A 24,289-nucleotide genomic window follows, 5' to 3' on the forward strand; every position below is an offset into this window, starting at 1 on the left:
TCTAGATGCTATACTCCTATTGATGCAGCCCAGAATTGCATTGGCTTTTTTAGCTGCCGCATCACACTGTTGGTTCATGTCAAGTTTGTGGTCAACCAAGACTCCTAGATCCTTTTCACATGTACTGCTCTCAAGCCAGGTGTCACCCATCTTGTATTTGTGCCTCTCATTTTTTTTGCCCAAGTGCAATACTTTACATTTCTCCCTGTTAAAGTTCATCTTGTTTGTTTTGGCCCAGTTCTCTAATCTGTCAAGGTCGTTTTGAAGTGTGATCCTGTCCTCTGGGGTGTTAGCCACCCCTCCCAGTTTGGTGTCATCTGCAAATTTGATCAGGATGCCCTTGAGTCCATCATCCAAGTCGTTGATAAAGATGTTGAATAAGTACAATCTTGGGTCTCCGGTTCCTGAAGTGGTTTTCTTTTTTCATTTACATGATGTGAGTTTATCCTAGCAGGAAACTGAAGTGTTTTTTACATATGTTTGAAGTGTGAAGGGGGGGCGGGGGAGGGAGGGGCAGGAAGGAAGCACCCTTGCCTAGATGAATAATACAAAACAGGGAGCTGAGCTCCGTAGAAACAGTACAATACACAAAGAGAGGCTTCTCCTTTCCTGTTTAATTATACAAATGTAAGTCTGTTGGTAAATACCCTTCCTTCACTCCAGACTACACTTCCATTTTTAACTACTATTCACAACTTGCTTTTCTGTATCTGCATACCTGCTTGTTCATCTTTGATAATCAAAATAGCAGACCCTCCAAGTGTCCCTATTTCCCAGGGACAGTCCCGGATTTAGAGAAGCCATCCTGGTTTCTTATTTGATCCCAGAATGTCCTGCTTTTCCTTAGAAAATCCCTATTTTCGTTGGAGAAATGTTGGGGTTATATGGAGTTACCCCTGAGCCAAGAAGTTAAGTAATTATACAACCTTGTACAGGAAAGTTTTAAAAGACAGCCCTGTACAGGGAAGGGTTTTGTTTTTTTAAATAAAAAATGTTTAATGTTTATTATGTTCTTATATATGTTGGAAGCCACTCAGAGTGCCTGGGGTAACCCATTCAGATGGGTGGGGTATTACTACTACTACTACTAAAGGTAAAAGGTACTACTACTAGAATGTGATGTCCCTATTTTCATTGGAGTAATGTTGGAGGCTATGGAAGAGGTTGTCCTGTCCTGTCATTATTTATTATTATCATCATCATTATTATTATTATCCTTTCCTTATTATTATTTATTAAATCTCTATACTGCCCTTCACCCAAAGGGCTGTTTAACACATACACATACACACACATGCACACGCACACGCAGACTTTGAATTAATTTTGTATCATTCACTTATAGAGTGAAGACAACCAGAGAACTTTTTGTTCCAACAAGTTTTCCCAGCGTAAACAGGCCTTTCCACAAGCGTCTGCTTGTTAGGGTTTTAGCCTTGTTTTAAATGCACTGGTTGTCCTTGTGCTTTTGACAGTTCTGAACTACCTTATATGCTCATTCGCCTTGCAATGGATGCTTTAGAAAGCAATGGATAAATTAATAAAGACTGAATCAATAACTTTCTTTTTCTTTGATGCACTGGCGTCACAATGGGGGGGACGAGGGGGGCGGTGCGCTCCTGGTGTCACATCTCTGGGGGTGACAAGGCAGTGCCCTGCCACAGTGACGCAAGCAGCCATCGCGCCGCTGCATGTGGAGGATCCTCCATTCGTGGCTGCAGCCGTGAGCAGAGGATCCTGGCACCGTCCGTACGGTGCTGGAGCGGCGCCAGCGGCAAACCGCTATGTTCAGCACATGTGTGGCGTCGCTACGTACGGCGCATGCATCGTACGTAGCGACACCACACATGCGCACTACGTAGTGATGCCCCGCCCATAGCTGTCAACGTTTCCATTTTTTAAGGGAAATTCCCTAACTCCGAATAGGATTCCTCGCAAGAAAAGAGAAAGGTTGACAGCTATGGCCCCGCCCTGGGTGTTACGGCGCCTTCGTTTGCCTCTGCTTTGATGCATAAATGGCCCTCTGCCTGCACACCCCCAGAGTTTGGGAGGGGAGAGCGAAAGCATCGAAGGAGTTACGTGCGTTATTCCTCAAAACAGCCCACTTTAGCCGGCAACTCATTAAATGGCATGATGACCACCACTCTCCCCAACTCCTTTCATCTTTTATATTCTCATGCACTTCTGATAAATTCTGGGTCTCCCCCCCTCCCCGAAGTCCAGCCTCGCTACCCCCGAGCCTCAAAATCGGCGTGCCGCACCTCGGGCAAGCATCCTTCCCCACAAAGTCGTGGCCAATTCATCTTTCCATTTGGCATTTCATTTTGATGTTCCAGGCGTAAAAGTTGGATGGCTCCCTCAAGCCATTTCTCCTCTACGAAACTGTAAATTGCTAGGCAATTGGGAAGGCGTTTAAAATACACTGTTAGGCTGGGGGAGAGAGATGGAGGAGGAGGAATAGGGGTTGCGGGAGACAGTGGCAGGCGAGGAACAAAGAAAGCTTCTCTTCTAACTTTTAAGCAATGAATGAAGTCAGGAAAAGCCTGATCTGAATTCTCTGAATTTTTTTTTTCCAGAGCCGCAGCAGAAGCAAGGCAGATGCTCTCTATTACCGTAAAGCTATTTCCATAAAAGTAATGAAACTCAATAGTTCTTATGATAATTAGAGAGGTGTGGTTTTTTAAAAAGTATTAATAAGTCTATTGTTATCGTCTCTGACATTGGAGGAGGGGGGAATGCAGAGATTCTGTCTGAAATATGGGGCTGCATTTTAAAGATGTGTTCCTTGAAGATCACCATTCAAAGATCCCTTTGGTGTGCTTCCTGGGATCATGGAAGGAACAACAGAAGATTGTCACTGATAACCATGGTTGGGGCTTCTTCTTGGCTGGTTTGTGCTTGGGATGCAAAGAAGTGCACTTGACATTTCAGAGCAGGGGTGCTGAAGGTGTGGTGTAGTGGTTAAGAGCGGTGGACTCGTAATCTGGTGAACCAGGTTCGCTTCCCCGCTCCTCCACATGCAGCTGCTGGGTGACCTTGGGCCAGTCACACTTCTCTGCAGTCTCTCAGCCCCACTCACCTCACAGAGTGTTTGTTGTGGGGGAGGAAGGGAAAGGAGAATGTCAGCCACTTTGAGACTCCTTCAGGTAGTGATAAAGCCAGATATCAAATCCAAACTCTTCTTCTTGAGACAGCAATTGAAGCCACAACCACACCATACACTAAAAAGCCATTGAATACCTTCTTTATTCTATCTACAACTATTATACAACTATATACAGAGCTAAATGAGCCTAAGCATAAATGAATGCTAAACCACACTGAGTGTCTGCAGCTGCTCTTAGCAGCAACCTTATCTAAACACACAATCTCTCTCTAATACTCTCTCTCTCTCCGACACACACACTGACTGACTGATTGACTGACTGACTGACCGACCGACTCACTGACCGACTCTTTGATGTGGTGCTGGAGCAGAATAAGTAGAGAGCAGAACACGCCTCCTCCCTTCTGCAGAATCAGCAGACTCCTCAGGAGATTCTTGGATATGGGAGGGGTGAAATCTCCTCATGAGCTACCTTCCCATATTGACGATCATGTCATGTAGAAGAAGGAACAAGCTTGTTTTCTCCTCCTGCGAAGAGAACTCGAACCAACGACTTAAAGTTACAGTGGTACCTCGGGATAAGAACTTAATTCATTCTAGAGGTCCGTTCTTAACCTGAAACTGTTCTTAACCTGAGGTACCACTTTAGACAATGGGGCCTCCCGCTGCCACCATGCAATTTCTCTTCTCATCCTGAAGCAAAGTTATTAACCTGAGGTACTATTTGTGGGTTAGCAGAGTCTGTAACCTGAAGCGTCTGTAACCTGAAGCATCTGTAACCCGAGGTACCACTGTACAAGAAAGGAGATTCCAAGTAAACACCAGGAAGAACTTTCTGAAAGAAAGACCTTGGGAGGTTGTGGACTCTCCTTCCTTGGAGGTTTTTAAGCAGAGAAGAAGAGTTTGGATTTGATATCTGGCTTTATCACTACCTGAAGGAGTCTCAAAGTGGCTTACATTCTCCTTCCCTTCCTCCCCCACAACAAACACTCTGTGAGGTGAGTGGGGCTGAGAGACTTCAGAGAAGTGTGACCAGCCCAAGGTCACCCAGCAGCTGCATGTGGAGGAGCGGGGAAGCGAACCCGGTTCACCAGATTACGAGTCCACCGCTCTTAACCACTACACCACACTGGCTCTCAAGTTGGATGACCATTTGTCAAGGATGCTTGAGCTGAGATTACTGCATTGCAGGGGGTTGGACTAGATGACCCTTGGGACCCTTTCCAATTCCACAACCCTATGATTCTATGCGGGGCAGGGTTTACCTGCACCCCCTCCCAATATTTTATTCAAGTTGGCACCCCTGCTACAGAGCAGAACCAAGCCGAGTAAGAAGTGAGCAGACGCTGGATTTCACCCATTGCCTCTTCAGTTTTCAGTGCCGCATTATGCCTTGGCAAGCCAAGAAGGGTGTAAGGGTGGTGAAAGTGGTGGAGGAAGGGAAGATGCCGAAATCCACATATTCATGAGAACCAAACAGCCAGACCTTGGGCTGCAGGTTCCTGCCGTCTGCGATGTGTAGCCAAACGCTGGTGGCGTATTGTCAAAGCAAGCCTGTCAACAGATTGATGTAGCGCATTTGGACATCTCGGAGACGTGGTCTGTTGACGGCGGCATCTTCCATTTGCCTGTGTTTGTCTCCTCTGAGTTTTGGAGCCTGTTCCGGAGATTTCGTCTGACACCCTTAAGTAATTTGTTTAGTTCTGCTCTTCCGAGGGCTTAATCCCTGTCCACACTAGGGGGCCATGAATTCCTTCCTAGAGGGGAGATGTTTTGAGTTTTGGTCGTTTGCCGGCATAATGTGAAATGACAAGCACTTGGGGAGATGATAAATCTAATCAAAAGGCCCCCCTTTGTGCCCTTTCCATGAAGGTGAAGGAAGGAGCTAGATATGGCTTGATGTTTCTTAAATATATATTCATGGGGAGATTAAGCACCAGGGGGGGAATTTTGTTTTCCTCAACTTCTGTGCTGTCTCTCGGCCAAGCAGTTCTCTTCCCAATAATGACTGACAAGATTATGAGCTGAAAATTTTCAGTTGAGAAACTTTTATTATTACAGTGGTACCTTGGGTTACAGACGCTTCAGGTTACAGACTGTGGAGCAGGAGGCACTTGGCTCTTTAATTGCCTGGCCTGCCTCTTCCTCCTCTTCTTCAAACTCATCTTGAGCTCTACCCTTCAGCTCTGAAGCTTCCCTGACTTTGATGCTTGCCTGATGGCTGGAACAGTTCCCCTAAAATCACTGCTCTCATCTCCCAAGTCAGACTCCAGCTCCCCTTCCCCTGGTGTACACTCATCAGCATCCTGCCAGCTAAATTATTATTATTATTATTATTATTATTATTATTATTAACGCCCTGCACATCTGGCTGGGTTTCACCAGACACTCTGGGTGGCTCCCAATTGTTAATGGAGAAATCTGAGGGCTCCCTTGGACAAAAAACAAGGACACCAGCCAGGAACACCAGAGCAAAACAGCAGCCAGTACACAACAGAATATTAAGAATAATACAAAGCAATAAAACATCAAACATGAAAAACTTCCCTAAACAGGGCTGCCTTCAGATGTCTTTGAAAAGTCAGATAGTTGTTTATTTCCTTGACATCTGATGGGAGGGTGCCACCACCAAGAAGGCCCCTCTGTCTGGTTCCCTGTAATCTCATTTCTCACAGGGAGGGACCCACCAGAAGGCCCTCAGAGCTGGACATCAGTGTCTGGGCTGAACGATGGAGGTGGAGACGCTCCTTCAGATATACTGGGCAGAAGCCATTTAGGGCTTTAAAGGTCAGCACCAACACTTGGAATTGTGCTCGGAAACATACCCAAAATTTTACATGCCTGCTTTTCCTAATTCATGGATTTGGGGACAGTTTTTTTGAGGAGGAGGGGATTGGATTGGAGAACAGCTTCTCAGGACAGGAATCGAAGGACTGTCAAAGGATAGCTGGGCTTTGGTTTGCACAGTGCAAGTCAGGTAAGATGACACAGAAACGCAAACCGTACGAAGCCATCCTCCCCCTTGCCATAATATGCTAAAGGCTTCTGCAAACTGTCTTCTCCAGCACTGTCATAAATAATGAAAGCAGAACTCGGCATGTCAAAATAAATTAGAGCACTGCCTCGCACAATGCGAGATCATCAATTCCACCACCCCAGACTCATCGCCCACTGCCCTACCTTTCTGCCGCATTCGCTTCCTTGCTAACTTGGAGGGACCCCCAGTTTTGCAGGTATTGGCAGGATCGAGGACTGTACATCCAATTTTCTTTCTTCTGTGATTTTACTGCTAACTGCATTGGCTTTGTAGATGTGGGTGTGTATGCATTTCCATTCATTGGTACCTATTTCAATATTTGTTCCACCTGTCCCTACGTACCTTTGCATCCCTGGTAAATATGAATCTATGCCAAAACCAAAACCAGGCTGGTCTTGTCTGGCTGCATTTCATATATGCATATAGTTTTAATTCTATTGATGTTGAATAAATAATAATAATAATAATAATAATAATAATAATTTTTATTTATACCCTGCCCTCCCCAGCCAGAGCCGGGCTCAGGGTGGCTAACACCAGTAAAATTACAGTAAAAACATAATAGGGGAAAAAAACCAATTTAAAATACAGGTTAAAATGCAATTTAAAATGCAGCCTCATTTTAAAAGTAGCCCATAGATCAAAACCACAAGGGTCAGAATGAGTCCAAATCAAAGGCCAGGCAGAACAGCTCTGTCTTGCAGGCCCTGCGGAAAGATGTCAAGTCCCGCAGGGCCCTAGTCTCTTGTGACAGAGCATTCCACCAAGTCGGGGCCGGTGCTGAAAAGGCCCTGGCCCTAGTTGACTGTTTTAACTGTTTTAAGTTATTGTTTCTTCTATGTTTTTAAGCGACTCCCTAGCTAGCAGGAACAGTGGTAAAGGATGATGGGAGTTGTAGTCCAAAAAGAGCTGGAGACCCAAATTTGGGGGAACCCTGGTCTAGAGGGTACTATTCTGGCTACTACCGTTCTAGAGTCTTGAATCATTGGCCAAAGCAAACCCATCACAGCTTCTCCTCTCCCACCGAGACGTACTGGGCAAATATTCCATTTGCACAGATGATCTTAGCAACAGCAACAACAATACTGAGCGGAAAATGCAGAAGTGGCCCATTTCACTGGTTCCCATGGTAATAGATGGTGCTAAGAGCTGTAATTCGGAAGCCTTCACATTGTGAAAATAAGAAGCAAAATGCATCATATTAGGGTAAATGGCTCTGCAGAAATGGGGCACATTAGATGAAACTGCATACAAAGATGCACATGTTAGGAGAAATTCTGACGAATTTCCTTGAGGCCTTTCAAAATAATCTGCAGACTGACACACAAATGTGAACTGAATGTCAAACTAGAAAAAGTAGAAATTAAAAGAAACCGAAATTGCCGTTTTTGCCCATCCCAAATATATGAAAACCTGTGGCCCATGGGGAGGGGGTGTGAAAAGAAAGAAAGAAAGATGCATTGCAAACTCTTCAATATGGACATCCTGGAGAAAGAGTTCAGTTTTGCATGCAAAATAGGATGCCCAATTTATTTATTTTTGCATGAGTAAATTAGTGATATGGAAATCCAGCAGCATCCTTTATTGTTCCACACCTTTGCAGAGGAATTGCACCAAAGTTTGGCAAACCTCTCCCTCAAAATTTCCATCTTGACCAAGGATCGTTCACTAGAGCAGTAACTTAACCGCAACATTCATGCATGCATACACCTGCTTGGTACCTGGGTTATCTAATTGTCTTATCAACTGGTAAGGAAAATCTGAAATCCGTAGAAGGACCTGAGTGTTATAATCCTTCTTCCAATTTGACAAGGCAATTCAGATGATCAGCCCCCTGCCATGTGGCAAATGTTTGTTTGCCTCCATCCTTCATTTCCAGAATACTTGTGGCTCAAAGAATCTTGAACATCTGAGAATCTATGCAGCAGATAAGCAATTTTAACCAGAGGAAAGGGCAGATGTGGGATTCCAAACCTACAACGTAGGAACAAAGAAAGCCAAACTGCCTTCATAGACTCAGAGTTGGAAGGCACTCCCCTGGGTCATTTAGTCCAACCCCCTGCAATGCAGGTCTGACTGTTTGCCCATGAATCCCATAATGGTCTACTAGGGATGGTAGCTCTGGTCTACTAGGGATTTAGCTCTGTATTGTCTACATCAGGCTTCCTCAACCTTGGTCCTCCAGATGTTTTTGGCCTACAACTCCCATGATCCCTAGCTAGCAGGACCAGTGGTCAGGGATGATGGGAATTGTAAGTCTCAAAACATCTGGAGGGCTGAGTTTGAGGAAGCCTGGTCTACACTGACTGGCAGCAGCTGTCCAGGGTTTCAGGTGAAGGCCATTCCCAGCCCTACCTGGAGATGTTGGGAGATGCTGGAGACCTTCTGCTTCCAAGACATGTGCTCTGCCACTCACAGATCCTAACTCAGTGGCAATTCAGTAAGAGCTAGGTCAGGACATCTAGTATCCCTTTAGTTATTCAACTGTGTTCTAAAAGGAACAATAAAGAACACCAGTCTTGTTCACAGGATAGATTTCCATTCCAGACACAGGATGGATAAGCAAGCACCTGAAATTTGCACTCCCATTTCGGTTGGGATTCTCTGACACCCTAATTGCAACCCACAGGTACTGGAAACAAAATTTGGTGATACGCAATGTCCAGACTCTTTATATTCAAAATAATTTTACTTTCATAAACAAAAAAAACCGAGAAGAAAATATTTACAGTCTCACGCTTATGCACTTTGTTCCCTATAGAGACCTGCACTTTATATTTAACCTGCACAGGTTTTCCCCTATTAATGTTTTAGGGATCTTCCTCAATCTGTTTCACTTCAGATAGGTTACACTAACACAACACTGTCCTCAACAGTATCCTGAGAAGCAGCCATTCTCTCTCAAACACACAGAGAACAGTTAAAAACAACAGCTATTGGAATAACAGTCACAACAGAATGGAATGCCACTCATGTGGCTCTCAGTCAGCCAATCACAGGAGAGATACACATTAATTGAACATAAGTAAACATTCCCATTTCAGGAAATTAAACCATTATCCTTAGCACTAGATATGCCACAAGCCTGATCTAGCAGCGCTCTTATTATGAAGTACTTCAGGATGCTCCCTGTGAGACCATGGTGAAAACGGTCCCCCCTCACCAAAAAGCTCAACAACTTTGCTAAAAACAACTTTTTTTTGTCCAAATTTTCACTTTTTGAAAAATGGCTGAAGATGAAGTGGAACTTAAACTCCCATCCATCATGCAGTGGTTCTGTTATTTACTGAGTTGAATAGGATCCAAAATGCAGCAGTCTGATTGGTCCTAGAACAATAGGATTCAGAATGCAGCAGTCTGATTGGTCCTAGAACAATAGGATTCAGAATGCAGCAGTCTGATTGGTCCTAGAACAATAGAATTCAGAATGCAGCAGTCTGATTGGTCCTAGAACAATGCAGCAGTATGATTGGTCCGCAGGAGCCACCTAGTCCAGCTCCAGGTAGAAGTGAATCCGCAACCTGATTGGCCTACAGGAGAATCCCGTAATTAGCCAATCACGTGTGGCCCATTGTGTAAATAATGTATATAAAGCAGATATTTTCGGGGAACTTTCATTCCTCACTACTATGAGCTGAATAAAGAGCATGAAATCCACTCGACTCTGAGTATATTTCAGGTTCTATGACAGATGTTGAGGAACTCCACCAAAGAGAAGGTGATGTAAAAAGAAGGGAAGTTCCCTGAAAGCAGAAAGTTTGAAAGCCACACATCTTGAGACACAGGCAACTGGCAATGAATTGGGTGAAAATACTCCAGGGGAGGAAGGCGAACTTATGACAAACTTCCACCCCCAATATATTCTCATCGGATTTTCTTCTTTACCTTCAAAACCATTTCTTCCTTGCTTCATTTCCCCAAGCCCTTTGTGTGTTCGCTTTGTCCAAACCCACTGGGGGGAAACAGAAAGGGAAATGATGGATTCGATTTTGCACAAAGGGATTGCCTGTGGATTTGCGAGATGCCCAGAAGCCCCTGAGAGCAGAACCCTGGGACTTCTGAATGTGCCACCAATTTTTTGTTATAAAATAAAAGTGACAGCAACTCACGCATAAGTCTATCCAGAGAGAGGCAGAAGTTGCGCTTTGAAGTCAAAGCGAATCTGCGGAGGAAGGTTTGTGGGGAGACGATGACGGAAAGGCACTCAAAGCAGAGTTTGGGGGGAAATGTAGGTCTTGTTCATGCGTCTCATTTGCAACGTGGGGATAAGCCAGAGTTTCATGGGACTTCAAGATGGAACGAATAACATCTCTTCAATAAAGAGCAGAGCTGGTTCTACAATTACACAGAGAGAGGCAACCCCGGCAGGCCGGTGGTTTGGGGTATTGGGAAGGGGCATCAAATAGCTGGCTGTTTAATTTATTATTATTGTGTTTTTCTGGAGAGGGTCTTTAGGGAAATTCATGCGTGAGGTGACAAAATAACTGGGCTGGCCTTGAGTAGTCTGTACAGTGGTGCCTCGCAAGATGAAATTAATTCGTTCCACGAGCTTCTTCGTTGTACGAGTTTTTTCGTCTTGCGAAGCACCACTGCATTTAAACACTGACAACGGCGGGGAGGGGCGGGGAGAAGCAGGACAGCTGCCGCAGCCGGTACCTCAGACTCACCCGCGCGTTGTGGCCACTGCGCGATGCGGCTGCTGGAGGGCGGCGGGGCTCAGGAGCGCGACTCCAGGGAGAGAGAGGCGCTGGCGGCAACGACTCTCTGAGGGGAGCACGCGAGGGGGGTGGGCAGCGGTGCGAGGCACTAACCGTCAGGCGGAAGGTGGGAGGGAGCCGGAGGAGCGGGGAAGCGAACGTGCATGCGTGCAGTGACCGTCACCATGACACGAGAGGCAGGCCGTTTCGTCTAGCGAAGCAAGCCCTTAGGAAAATCCGTCTTGCGAAGCACCTCAGAAAACGAAAAACCCTTTCGTCTTGCGCGTTTTTCGTCTTCCGAGGCATTCGTCTTGCGGGGTACCACTGTATATTGAATCAGAGGTGGAGGGCACTACAGAGAAAAGCTGAACATCGCAAGATTCAAGACAAGGAGTCTAGGATCAGTCTAGGACAGGGGTGGCCAACTCCCAAGAGACTGCGATCTAGTCACAGAATTAAAAACAAGAAGTGATCTACCCCCTTTTTGGGGGTTCAGGTCAGAGTTGTTGAACTTTTTTAAGAAGGAGGAAGGCCCATTTTGAGGGAGTTCGGGTCAAAGATGTTGAGTTTTTTCAGGGAGGAGGTAAAATGTTGAGCTTTTTTTTAGGGGAGCCACAGTTGTTCAGCTTCTTTGGGGGGAGCCCATGATCTACCAGTGATTTACCTCAGACGTCCAGTGATCTACCGGTAGATCACGATCTACCTGTTGGACATGGCTGGTCTAGGACAAGTTTTGAAACCCCTGAGGATGGGGGGACAACTCACAATAAGAGGCTTGTTGGTTTCTGTGATTCCTGGTGGCTATAGAAGTGCTGAATTGATCAGAAAGCAATCCAAAGTTTTCATGTACAGTGGTACCTTGGTTCTCAGACTCAATCCGTTCCGGAAGTCCATTCCAAAACCAAAGCTTTCCAAAACCAAGGCACGCTTTCCCATAGAAAGTAATGCAAAATGGATTAATCCTTTCCAGACTTTTAAAAACAACCCCTAAAACAGCAATTCAACATGAATTTTACTATCTAACGCAGGGCTCTGCAAACTTTTTCAGTGGGGGGAGAGGGGCGGTCCACTGTCCCTCAGACCTTGTGGTGAGCCGGACTATATTTTGAAAAAATATATATGAACGAATTCCTATGTCCCACAAATAACCTAGAGAAGCATTTTAAATAAAAGGACACATTCTACTCATGTAAAAATACGCCGATTCCCGGACTGTCCGCGGGCCAGATTTAGAAGGTGATTGGCCTGGATCCGGCCCCCGGGCCTTAGTTTGCCTACCCATGATCTAACGAGACCATAGATCCATAAAATGAAAGCAATGAACAATGTACTGCAGTCACACAATCAGTAGCCGAACTGGGTTCTACATCATCACAAAAGCAAAACATAAAGAGCCACAAAACAAAAACGCAAAATAAATAGCAAAAGCAGACAGACCTCAGTGTAACATTCAAAGCGGAAGTGTGGCACTCAAAACGGAGCACGTTCGGCTTCTGAAAAATATTCACAAACCGGAACACTTACTTCCAGGTTTGCAGTGTTTGGGTTCCAAGTAGTTTGAGTACCAAGACGTTTCAGAACCAAGGTACCACTGTAACCCAAAGGCAAATCTTCAGTTCGAATACAAAAAAAGATCTTGTGTTGGTGCATTGAAATTAGGGTGTGCATAGACCACGCGTAGGCAAACTCCGGCCCTCCAGATGTTTGAGACTACAATTCCCATCATCCCTGGCTAATAGGACCAGTGGTCAGGGATGATGGGAATTGTAGTCCCAAACATTGGGAGGGGCGGAGTTTGCCTATGCCTGGCATAGACCCTTCTGCTTCCACTTGGAAGGCAGGGATGGTCTGGGGAGCCTGAGAGGACTCCTCCTGCAGCCAGGATCTTATCGCGTGACCCTGCCTATCAAGCCAGAGGAGGAAGAATCTTCCCATATGGAATGGCTGTCCTTCAGGAGCCTCTGGGGAAAAGAAAGTTTTTCATGCAGCTCCTAGTCAAACTATGGAACTCCTTTCCTCCCAGGAGGCAGTGAAGGCCACCAACATAGTAAAGATAAAGGGACCCCTGACCATTAGGTCCAGTCATGGCCGACTCTGGGGTTGCGGCGCTCATCTTGCTTTATTGGCCCAGGAAGCAGGCGTACAGCTTCCGGGTCATGTGGCCAGCATAGCTAAGCAGCTTCTGGCGAACCATAGCAGTGCACGGAAACGCCGTTTACCTTCCCGCTGGAGTGGTACCTATTTATCTACTTGCACTTTGACATGCTTTTGAACTGCTAGGTTGGCAGGAGCAGGAACCGAGCAACGGGAGCTCACCCTGTCACAGGGATTCGAACCGCCGACCTTCTGATTGGCAAGTCCTAGGCTCTGTGGTTTAACCCACAGCGCCACCCGCGTCCCGCCACCAACATAGATGGCTTTAAAAGAGGATTAGACAAATTCCCGGAGGAGAGGGCTACCAGCCATGCTGGCTATGCTCTTGCTTCCACAGTTGGAGGCAGCAAAGCTTCTGAATACCAGTTGCTGGAAAGGACAGGAGCGGAGCGTGACTCTTGTGCTCGGATCCTGCTTGCTCGTTTCCCATGCTGTGAGAACAGGATGCTGGACTAGATGGACCATTGGCCTGATCCAGCAGGCTCTCCTTACTTTCTCGTGTTGGCCTTGAGAAGAAAGGCTTTGTGAACACATGAAACCATATTGTCAGGGGTTCAGGAGCAGAGGCACAGGAAAGGGAGGAAATGGAGAGCGAGGGGGAGGAGTCCGAAGGAAATGTCAGCGATGACAGCGGTCCGAGGTCTCTGAGTCTTTCCAGCGAATCGGAAGATTCACAGAAAGAGGCTCCCATGGTCAGGGCAAGGGGGGTGCCTAGGGGGACACCCCAGGAAGAAGGGGCCAGAAGGGACTCAGAGAGCAGCAGTTGGAAATCCGGACCAGCGTCCACACCAGAGTGCAGTAGGGGGGAGGAGTCCCAGGCATCGGGATCAGGCGGCGCGCTGCCAGCGGGAGGACATGAGGCAGGATTGGCCACGCCTCCATCGGGGAGCGAGGAAACGGTCGAGAGGAAGGTTGAAGGCTGGGCGCGCGCGCCAAGTTCAAATGTACAGGAGGGTGCAGCAGTTGGCAGCCCGAATAGGGAGCCAGGTCCTAAAGCCCGCCGAAGAGAGAGGGAGGAGTCAGGGGGGTCTACGTCTGCGTCGGAAGAATCCAGGAAGGAAGGGACCCCGGGGGTAGCAGGACCCAGAGGAGAAAGGAGAGACGGAAGAGGTGGAGTAAGGCTAGAGTCTTAAACTGGTGTACAGGGGGCGGAGATTCAGATGGAGCTTCGCCGGTCTAAACCCTAGACGTAGAGCTGGGGCGCTCCGGCTTGAAAATGGAAACTGTACTTCAATAAAGGCTTTTGTGCATTACTACCGGCTAGCGTTGGTCCTCTGTGAGCTGGGACCTGGAGCCAGCTCTGACACATATGAACACATCAGACCACTGGTCTACCTTGTTGCGCATTGTCTGCACTGACTAATAATAATAAATGATAATAATGAATTTTTATTTATACCCCACCCTTCCCGTTTCAGAAAACCAGGCTCAGGGCAGCTAACAACAAATTTAAAAAACTTAACTGATGCAACAAAAAACAGCATAAAATACAGTATAAAACGGGCGTAACAATATATTCAGAATTCAAAAATCAATTTAGGGGGGAAATCCATCCAATAAACATTAGATGATCACCAGGGCTAGCTGGTTAAATTAGTCCTATTTGGGCCAGCGAGGAGGCCAGGGGAGAATTAGTTGTGGGGTCTCAGAGCAGGTAATCTTCATAAAAAGGGGAGGAGAGGGAAGGAAGGGGAATGAAAGATCAGGCTAAGTTCAAATGGAAAGCCAGGTGGAATAGCTCTGTCTTACAGGCCCTGCGGAAGGAAGTTAAATCCTGCAGAGCCCTGGTCTCATGGGACAGAGCATTCCACCAGGTCGGAGCCATCACTGAGAAGGCCCTGGCCTTGGTGAAGGATAATCTGACTTCCTTAGGGCCCGGGACCTCTAAACTATGATCATTCATGGACCTTAAGGTCCTCTGTGGGGCTAGCAGGGTTTAACAGCCTCCTTTCAGGTAGGGCCTCTGGCACAGCCAGGTGCCCTGACTGAGCACAGTTCCTACATGTGAGGACACTCCTGTTCTAACACAACTGCAATATTTTTCTGCAGGTTCCCACTTGCGATGACTAACAACTAATTGCCATCTCCAGCAGTCGTGATTTTCTCTTACTGTTCCCAGACCCACAAAACTACTCCAAAGGTTTATTGCATGCAGATGGTTCCCCCGGTTTCTCTTTATACATTTCTGGGTTCCCTTCCCTTTTAAACACAAAAGCAACAAGGCTGAAGAAATCTAATTTTCACGGCAAGAAACCAGCATTGTAGGCAACGCGACAGAAGGAAATGTTTTGGCTGTGCTTGGGGTAGGGGGAACACCCCCCCCCCCAAACGACAATCTTTTGCAAAGCAAGATGTGATTAACAAGCAGGAAGCAAGCGCTATGCGATTCTACAGGATTTGGTAATTGAATCCACCAAGGATAATGACGTTGACCTTCCCATTTGGAAATAAACTAGGCATTCAGCTTATAAGTGCTGTTCGCATTAATTCTAATTGCCCATACATGGCTAACGCGGCAGGATACTACTGGGAGGACAAGGAACAGGTAAATAATGATTACCATTAGCCTGTTTTACTAACAACATCAACAAAGCAAGGAGTATTTATGACAACGGTTTCTGGACCATGTAAAAGGCAGAGTTCGACATCTGGATGCCATCGCTCCAGCACAAGGATTTCCCTCCGCGTGCCAGAGCCCATGCATCAAAGCGTATCGTAAGGACATAAAGTCTGCCTTGTTGATTCAGACCAAACATCCATCGAGTCCAGAATTCTGGCTCCGAGGATCAAATGGTTATTTCTGACGATTGTTACTTCTCCCTTCTCTTGTTCTGGGGGTCCTTGCCAATGTTCCCCAGAAGAGTTTGGATTTGATATCCCGCTTTATTACTACTTGAATAATAATAATAATAATAATAATAATAATAATAATAATAATTTATTATTTATACCCCACCGCCATCTGGCTGAGTTTCCCCAGCCACTCTGGGCGGCTTCCAATCGAGTGTTAAAAACAATACAGCATTAAATATTAAAAACCTCCCTAAACAGGGCTGCCTTCAGATGTCTTTTAAAGATAAGATAGCTGCTTATTTCCTTCCCATCTGAAGGGAGGGCGTTCCACAGGGTGGGCGCCACTACCGAGAAGGCCCTCTGTCTGGTTCCCTGTAACCTCACTTCTCGCAATGAGGGAACCACCGAAGGCCCTCGGAGCTGGACCTCAGTGTCTGGGCTCAACGATGGGGGTGGAGACGCTCCTTCAGGTATACAGGCCCGAGGCCCGAAGGAGTCTCAAAGTGGCTAATATTCTCCTTTCCCTTCCTCCCCCACAACAAACACTCTGTGAGGTGAGTGAGGCTAAGAGACTTCAGAGAAGTGTGACCCAGCAGCTGCATGTGGAGGAGAGGGGAAGCGAACCCGGTTCACCAGATTATGAGTCCACCACTCTTAACCGCTACACCACACTAGCTCCCAAGCAGATTTGGGGAGGGGACACGGGACACAGAGGGAGCAAGCTCCATGGCAATGGCAGGGATCATCGCACTGCTTCCTGCTAATGCAACAACCAAGTTGGAGCCAGTGTTTATTCTCTGTACCTATTTTGGAATACTCCCTTCATCTGACCTTAGGAACAAATATAGCGACATGTTTCATAGGGGCAAAGGAAGCTTCCTTGTATTGAGCCAGACCATTGCGTCCATCTAGCGCAGTATTGTCTGCTTTGACTGGCCATGGCTATTTCTTCCAGAGTTTCAGATAGGGGTCTCTCCCAGCCCTACTTGGACATGCCTGGGACTGAACCTTTGGACCCCCTGCAAGCAAATCGGATGCTGTATCACTGAGCTGAAGACCTTTCCCTAAATCAGGATATTTATGGTCCATACCACATATGCAAGTGTTTACTTGTAAGTCCGCTCCATCTTGTTTCCACACTAATCTGGCGTTAAATAAAATAATAATAATCTGTACAAAAATTTGCCTATCTCTCTGTTTATTCGCACGCACACACATTTTCTCACAAAGTATGCTCTTTGGGAAATGCATTTTATTCCAAAAATGTGAGTTTCTACATGAATTTGGGTATGTTCCTTGGGCCGAGAATCATGTTGTGGCCTTCAGAGAAGTGAGAGATCCAATGCACAGCTACATTTGACTTCCATCTTTGACTTTATTATTTATACCCCACCCATCTGGCTGTGTTTCCCCAGCCACTCTGGGTGGCTTCCAATCGAGTGTTAAAAACAATACAGCATTAAATATTAAAAACCTCCCTAAATAGGGCTGCCTTCAGATGTCTTTTAAAGATAAGGTATGGACCCCCTTCCAGGGGGCAAAGACCAGGCTGCCTCATATTGGAAATCGCAAATACAATATTCACAAATGTAATTCACAAATACGAAATTCCTCAAGTATCTCTGTGGAGGTTTCATTCAGCTCTCATGAGAACTTATAAGGAGCTTCATACTTTAGATTTGCCCATCTACCTCAGCATTCTCCAACCTGGTGCCCTCCAAAGGCTTTTGACCATACTCCCACCATCTGCAACCAGTGTTCCTAGCAGTGCCGGATTTACATATAAGCTAAACAAGTTATAGCTTAGGGCCCCACTCTCTTGGCGGCCCTTCCAAAAATCAAAGGAACAAAAAACTGGATGTACATTTCCAAAATATAAGATAAAAAACAAATAAAATAAAACCTACATCCAGCAACAGTGTTTTGTGTTGTGTGGGCTCCTATGATGTAAGTAATGGGCCTCACTTGCTTCCTAAAATATCACAGGTTTGCTTGTTTCTATATATAGGTTGCCTACATTCTGCATGTGCAAATGGCTTCAGATACTTATTAGGTCCATAAATTACCATCTAGAATATATTCAACACAAAAAACAGTGACAATTTGTTGTGGACACAGGAGAGCTGGACATATAAAGGGCCCCATTAGCTTCAGTAGCTTAGGGCCTCATCAAACCTAAATCCGGCCCTGGTCCCTAGCTATTTAAAGACTTACTGCGTTCAAACGCACCCAACCAGTATGGGACAAGGCAAGTCTTCATTTGCCTTTCACTTGGCACTCGCCACACCGAAACATAAAGTCGCTGCTGGCTGCCTGGAAAGCGCATGTGCGTACACCTAGTTACAAAACATTTCCTTCCATTTCTATATTGCAAACAGGTCTTTGCCAGTAGCCACCCCATTGCTAATGATCTCTGAAATGGTCCCCTCGGCTGCTCTGGTTGACTATTCCAAAACACCACCTGGACACACTTAGAAATGCAAGACTGCCCACGGCAGAAGCAAAAGCTTTCCCCATGCAAGATAAGATTCGGTGTGGATGATACCTGGCTCCATTACAGCAGAAGCAAGACTAGCAGGGGCCTGGAGCTCTGCAAATCCCTCTTTGGTGTCATCGGATCTTCCTTTAAGGTCAGCCCAGAAGAACATTCTGAAAAAGGAGAGGAAATAAAGAGAATCATTCCACGTGTGTTAGGCCACCGGAGGGGGCAACCATTTTCCTCGGCGGAGCTCCGCCGAGCAAGTGAAACACATACACAATTAGCAAATTAATTAGGTGGAGAAATAGTTGGATGCAGTCCGTTGCACCACCAGGCCTTCTTTCTGCCCCCTAGAAGAATGGTTCTGTTTTTATTTTTTAACCCTCACAGTCCTTTCCCAGGCTCCAAGAGTTCATATCACCCCCCCCCTTCCCCTGAAAATGTAGATGGCTCAGAGATTGGCGGAAGTGGAGACTGGGACAGGCCATGAGAAGGAGATCTTGACCTTGCGCAAAAAATACCCATTGGGAGCAGCCGACTGAGAATTAGCCAAAGGTGCCAGCTGTCTGAAAGAACACTCATGCCTCAGAGCTAAAAGACACAGATTTTCTACCCGCAGCCTAAGAGTGCCTCAGCCAATGATGTCTACTAGAGCCAGATGAAAGGACATAGGCCCATGACCTATATCTTTTATCCCGCCTTTCTCCCAGGAAAAACAATCTCTCAAAGGACCTGTTGGTGACATTTTACCATTGTACTGTGGAGTGTGTATTAACTTATGGTCTGTGTGTGTGGTTTGGGAGCTGCACGGTCAGGGAAAAAACAATGCTGTCCAGGGTTGTAGAGACTGCGGAGAGAATAACTGGGTGCACTCTTCCCACCTTGGATCAAATCTGTGCTTCCAGGTGCCATAAGAAAGCTGCAGAGATAGTGCAGGATAGTGAGCACCCCAGAAATGATCTCTTTCAGCTTCTGCCTTCTGGAAGAAGGTACAGGGTTATAAAGACTAGGACTAGCCGCCTGAGAAACAGTTTCTACCCAAATGCGATTTTGGTTTTAAATGCATTGTAAGGAGTCTGTATGGGAGTATACTGTATTTAAAAATGGGGTATCCGAGTTTTTAGGGGGCTAACCAGGTTGGGATAGCTGGGAGAGCAGGCTTGTTGGGTTCTGAATGTCTTATGTAGATTTTTCAATTCTGTTGTTCTGTACGGGACAATGACAATGAAGATTATTGTATCGTAAGATTTACAGAAGCCTTCCTGGTTTCTCATTTGATCCTGGAATGTCCCGCTTTTCCTTAGGACGTCCCTACTTACATCAGAAAAATATTTGAGGGTATAGTTGGACCTCCCTATTTTCATCAGAGAAACTTTAGTGGGTATGGAGTTATGCGACCCCCGAGCCAAGGAGACAAATAACTATACAACCTTTAGAAGACATCTGAAGACAGCCCTGTATAGTGAAGTTTTCAATGTTTTATTATGCTTTTATATATGTTGCAAGCTGTCCAGGGAAGCTGGGGGAACCCAGTCAGGTGGGTGGGGTATAAATAGTAAAATTATTATTTTTATTATGGAATAGGATATCCCCATTTTCCTCAGCAGAATTGTTGGAGGGTATGAAATTAAAATAACACACACACATAAATAAAAATATTTAAATAAGTAACCCTGCTTTAAGAAACACTGGGAAGACCTAAAACCATTTGAAAGCATGCACACACAGAGAATGAAAAAAAACATTTGTCTGTTGGCTAGGATTGCCAGATTTCCAGAGGTAAAAATCCAGACAAAAAGAACATGTTGATCCCTTTTTCTTTTTTTTTTTTTTTGCATGATTTCCCGCAACAGACCCCAAAACTGAGCCGCCCATGCACACATTTTTTTAACCCCCCCCCCAAAAAACCCTGGACATTTGATAAAAATTGTAAAAAATTCCTCCGGATGGGCATGTAACCCTCCCCCAAAAGAGGACATGTCCGGGATTTCCCAGATGTATGCCAATCCTACTGTTAGCACAAGGAAAGCAGAAGGCAGATCAGCCTAGCCACACAAACCACATTCTCTTATTTCCTTCACAATGCATGAGAGGCTACCCTAAACCTTGCCATAGCCCTCAGATCAGTGTTTTCTCTGACATGCTCATCTTCTTTACGTGCTCAGATTTATGGAGAGTTTGTGTGCATGGAGGAGCACTCGATTATGCGGCTCCCCAGCGGAAGCGAGATTCTGCAGAGACAAAAGTACCTTCCACTCTGCTGTTTGTGAGAACAAGGGCATTTGGGTGCGTTTTAGCGCTGCTCCAGAGCATCCGAGCACTTCCTCGAGTCCATCTGGGATATGAAATTTTAGAAGGGAAAACTTCCTCTCAAATGGAAGGACGGGAAACAAGGCTACTCCATCATCATCTGTGCTCAAGCTTTACTTAGCGACGGAATCAGAGAAAGGTCAGGGAATCTCAAGAGGTTGAGGACTCCTGTGGCCTGAGGCTGCTGTGGATTTTGAGAGCTCTGGCTTCTGAGTCCTCTTCAGGGGAAAGGAAGTCCAACATCAGTCACATTGGACTTCAAAAAGAGGGCACTTCTAATAGAAAATAAAACGAGGGGATTCGTAAAAAGGAAGCTGGAAGAGAAAGTCAAGAGGGTCAAAGCTCTTCAGAATGCTAGGGGGGGTTCTTCAAAATCGCAATAATAGAAGTTCAGCGGAAATGTATACTGACGATCAACGTGGTTGCTACAAAACCCAAGAGGATTTCTGTGTGGTTAACAAGTTAGTGTCAAAGAAGTTATATGGGGCTTCCTCCAGAAAATGGAAGTCTTGCCCAAGTAAAGAGGACCAAAAGGAACAGAAATGTTGGCCAAAGAAATTCCAGTAGACAAAAAGGGATGCTGAAAAAAGAATTCTGAGGAGCGCGTTGCTAAAACCGTAAAAGCAAACAAATTATGTAAAGGCATTAGAAGCAGGAGACCAAGCAGGCAAACTGTTGGACCTTTGGATGAGAAGGGAGTCAAAGGTGTGCTCAATGAGGAAAAGGATGTTTAAGAGAAGGTGAAGGTATTATTTGCATCCGTCGTTACTGCAGGAGATGGAGAGTAGTTCATCTGTGCCTGATCCAATTTTCTCAGCAAGGGAGTCAGAGGAAATGTGGCAAACAGTGGTGACGAGAGATGAGCACAATAAAAACCGACAAATCGCTGCGTCTGCATGGTATCCATCTGAGAGTTCTTAAAGAACTCACATGTGAAATTGCTGATCTTCTAACAAAAATATGTAAATCGTCCTTAAGATAAGTAGCTGAAGGCTGGAAAATACCAATGCAAACCAATTTTTAAAAATAATTTGCAGTTTGGGGGGGGGGGCTGGTAAAGGAAGCTACAAGTAGGTTAGCTCAGTATCTGTCCTGGAAAAAAACTGGTGGAAAAACATTATCAAAGACAGAACAGCCTAGCATATAGAAGAACAAGCACGCTGAAGAAGTACCAGCATGGCTTCTGCAACGGTACGTGCTACCTAACATTTTGGAGTTTTGTTGAAAGTGTCCATAAGCCTAGGTCAAAGGACGGTGGAAGGAATACTGTTTACAGTCATACCTCGTGTTGTGTTAGGTTCATGTTGTGTATCTTCGGCTTGCGAACCCGGCAAACCCGGAAGTGTATATTTTTAGTTTCGCCGTGCCTGCGTGCGCAGAAGTGCTATGCGTGCTTCGCGCATGTGCAGAAGTGCCCTATCACGCTCTGCACTTGTGCAGAAGTGCACCCCAGAACGGATCGTGTCCACAACTAGAGGTATCACTGAACTTGGATTTTCAGTTAGCTGTTGATACAGATCCTTCATTAAAGACTCATTGAATAAGCTTAGCAGAGGTGGGGAAAAGGGAGAAGTCCTCTTGGTGTTGTTTAGTCGTTTAGTCGTGTCCGACTCTTCGTGACCCCCTGGGCCAGAGCATGCCAGGCACTCCTGTCTTCCACTGCCTCCCGCAGTTTGGTCAAACTCATGCTGATAGCTTCGAGAACACTGTCCCACCATCTCGTCCTCTGTCGTCCCCTTCTCCTTGCGCCCTCCATCTTTCCCAACATCAGGGTCTTTTCCAGAGTCTTCTCTTCTCATGAGGTGGCCGAAGTCCTCTTATGTATCATTAATTGGTTAAAAAATCAGAAAGCAGGGAAAGGAATAAATGAAAACTTCTTCCAGTAGAAGGATGTAGGAAGCTGGGTCCCGCAAGAGGTCTGCACTAGGACAGATGCTTTTTAACTTGTTCATAAATAATCTGTAATTAGGATAAGCAGTGAGATGGCCAATTTGCTGGTGACACCCAACTGTGCAGGATGGCCAAAGCTAAATAGGATTGTGAGGAGTTCCAAGTAGGTTTATCCAAAGAGGATGAACAGGCATCAATACGACAGATACGGGTTCAACGAAAACAAGTGTTAAGCGATGAACACTGGGGCAAAAACGTACACTAATGGGGTCTGAAATGGTAGCAACTGGCAATCCTTGGGAGGGCTGGTGGCTTAGCAGTTACCAGTATGGTGTAGTGCTTAGAGTGATGGGCAAGGATCTGGGAGACTAGGGTTCAAATCTATAAGAATCTCATTGGGTGACAATGGCCAATCACTATTCCCAGATTAACCTAACCTCAAGGGGTTGTTGCCAACAAAGGTCCGTATAGTTAAAGCTATGGTTTTCCCAGTAGTGATGTATGGAAGTGAGAGCTGGACCATAAAGAAGGCTGATCGCCGAAGAATTGACGCTTTTGAATTATGGTGCTGGAGGAAACTCTTGAGAGTCCCATGGACTGCAAGAAGATCAAATGCATCCATTCTTAAGGAAATCAGCCCTGAGTGCTCACTGGAAGGACAGATCGTGAAGCTGAGGCTCCAATACTTTGGCCACCTCATGAGAAGAGAAGACTCACTGGAAAAGACCCTGATGTTGGGAAAGGTGGAGGGCACAAGGAGAAGGGGACCACAGAGGACGAGATGGTTAGACAGTGTTCTCGAAGCTACAAACATGAATCTGACCAAACTGCGGGTGGCAGTGGAAGACAGGAGTGCCTGGCGTGCTCTGGTCCATGGGGTCATGAAGAGTCGGACACGACTGAACGACTAAACAACAACAACAAGGGGTTGTTGTGAGGATGAAATGTGCTGTGGGAGAGCCATCTCCGCCACCCTGAGCTCTATGAAGGAAGTGTGAAATATGAATGTAGTGGTGAAAATAAAATAAAATAATAATAATAATAATAATAATAATAATAATAATTTATTTATACCCCATCTGGCTGGGCTTCCCCAGCCACTCTGGGTGCCTTCCAACGAAATATTAAAATACAGTAATGCATCAAACATTAAAAGCTTCCCTAAACAGGGATGCCTTCAGATGTCTTCTAAAAGTTTGGTAGTTGTTGTTCTCTTTGACATCTGGTAGGAGGGCGTTCCACAGGGCGGGTGCCACTACCGAGAAGGCCCTCTGCCTGGTTCCCTGTAGCCTCACTTCTCGCAATGAGGGAACCGCCAGAAGGCCCTCAGCGCTGGACCTCAGTGTCCCGGGCAGAACGATGGGGGTGGAGACGCTCCTTCAGATATACTGAACCAAGGCCATTTAGGGCTTTCAAGGTCAGCACCAACACTTTGAATTGTGCTCAGAAATGTACTGGGAGCCAATATAGGTTTTTCAAGACCGGTGTTATGTGGTCTAGGCGGCCACTCCCAGTCACCAGTCTAGCTGCCACATTCTGGATTAGTTGTAGTTTCCAGGTCACCTTCAAAGGTAGCCCCACATAGAGGGCATTGCAGTAGTCCAAGCTACTAATTTAACTAACACCAGTTGTTTATGTAATTTGGTGTGATCTACTCTAATGGGCAACAGCTCTCAAGGCCGTTTTTTTCCCCACCAGCTGCAACCTGCAGAACCTGGGACTGTCTGCATGCAGAAATTTTGAATGGCAATGCAGACATTCCAGGTCTGATTATGGGTAGAGCCACTTTGGCCCTGGACTTCTTGAATTCCAGATAGCAGCGG

General features: G+C 46.0%; 1 protein-coding gene across 14 annotated transcripts in view; it reads right to left on the minus strand.

Moving 5' to 3' along the window:
* TENM4 (teneurin transmembrane protein 4) overlaps window positions 1-24,289 on the minus strand; it is a 636,641-nt gene that overhangs the window by 426,683 nt on the left and 185,669 nt on the right. For all 14 annotated transcript variants that reach the window (XM_083435951.1, XM_083435958.1, XM_083435956.1 and 11 more), the window contains one exon: window positions 18,333-18,436. The gene's annotated coding sequence lies outside the window, so the exon portion shown is untranslated. The remainder of the gene's footprint in view (window positions 1-18,332; window positions 18,437-24,289) is intronic.

Source organism: Podarcis tiliguerta, assembly GCF_965153285.1.
Source record: "Podarcis tiliguerta genome assembly, chromosome: 4".
NCBI lineage: Eukaryota > Metazoa > Chordata > Lepidosauria > Squamata > Lacertidae > Podarcis > Podarcis tiliguerta.